Source organism: Pteropus vampyrus, unplaced genomic scaffold (assembly GCF_000151845.1).
Source record: "Pteropus vampyrus isolate Shadow unplaced genomic scaffold, Pvam_2.0 Scaffold318, whole genome shotgun sequence".
NCBI lineage: Eukaryota > Metazoa > Chordata > Mammalia > Chiroptera > Pteropodidae > Pteropus > Pteropus vampyrus.
Window position 1 is genome coordinate 1,574,828 of NW_011889099.1, and position 1,515 is coordinate 1,576,342.

Genomic DNA, 1,515 nt, shown 5'->3' on the forward strand with positions numbered 1-1,515 from the left:
AGGCTGGGTACTAGTGGTAGCTGACCTCACTTCACAGCGTGGCCTCTCCTATGCACCTCCAGATCGAGCTCAGGAAGCTACCAACTGTGGATCACTTTGTAGCTCCTACAAGGTAGCCCCGGACCAGTCACAGGCAGTGGCTGAATTTGGCCTGCATGGGAATCCCTCCCAAAGGCCTCAGAACCAACACACCTGGTGGTTGCCTTTATACCACAGCAGAGCACCACTCGATTAGCTCCACAAGCAGCATACACAAAGGTGGTTTTGGCAGGCACCAGAATCTGCTGGAGCGAATCCTGCTCAGTGGGGTTGGCCCACAGAGCAGCTTGTATGGTGTGGCTGTGGCCAGTTTACACAGCCAGTCAGCCTGAGGGTCAATCCCACCCACTGATGTGCCAACAGCAATCAAGGCTCAAATACACCAGAAGGACACACACAACTTGCACAAGACGTACTCCTGGAGCACCCGGCTCAGGTGACCAGGAAGACTGTGTCACTGGGCTCCATAGGACACCTACTACATCAGGTCACCCTACCAAGATTGGGAGACATAGAACATCTACCTCATAGATAGACTCAAACTCAGAGAGGCAACTAAAATGAGGAGACAAAGAAACATGTTCTAAATGAAAAAAAAAAAAAGGAGAAAACTACAGAAAAAGAACTAAACAAAATGGAGACAAGCAATGTACCAGATACAGAGTTTGAAACAATGGTTATAAGGATGCTCAAAGAACTTAAAACTAGATGTAACATTCTCAAGGAACTTAGTGAGAACTTCAAAAAAGAGATAGTAAGCATAAAAAGGATATAGAAACCATCAAAAAGAAGCAGTCATAAATGAAGAATACAATAACTGAAATGAAGAATACCTTATGAAGAATCAACAGTAGATTAGATGAAGCAGAGGATCGAATCAGCCATTTGGAAGACAAAGTAGCAGAAAACACACAATCAGAGAGAGCAAGGGATTGAAAACCTATTAGAAGAAATAATGATGGAAAACTTCCCTAACCTGGTGAAGCAAATAGACATACAAGCACAGGAAGTGCAGAGCATCCCCAACAAGATGAACCCAAAGAGGCCTATACCAAGACACAACATAATTAAAATGTCAAAGATTGTCTACAGCCATGCTACCCTGAACAAGCCCAATTCCAGCTGATCTTGGAGGCTAAGCAGGATCAGGCCTGGTTAGTATTTGGATGGGAGACCACCTAGGAAGACCAGGTGCTATAGGCATAAAAAATAAGGGATTGTAAACTGACAAGGTCCTTGTAATCTGTGAGGTCAACGAAGGATTGCCTTGCCTAAAAAAAAAAAAAAAAGTCAAAGGTTAAAGACAAAGAGAGACTCTTAAAAGCAGCAAGAGAAAAGTAGTTATCTCCAAGGGAGCTCCCATAAGACTGTCAGCTGATTTCTCAACAGAAATATTGCAAGCTAGAAGGGACTGGCATGAAATATTCAAAGTGATGAAAAGCAAGGACCTACAAGCAAGATTACTCTACTTGGCAA

General features: G+C 43.6%; 1 pseudogene; it reads left to right on the top strand.

Annotated features, from left to right (window-relative positions):
* The first annotated feature begins 1,123 nt into the window (after positions 1 to 1,123).
* On the top strand, positions 1,124 to 1,242 carry LOC111730516 (annotated as a pseudogene).
* Positions 1,243 to 1,515: the final 273 nt, after the last annotated feature.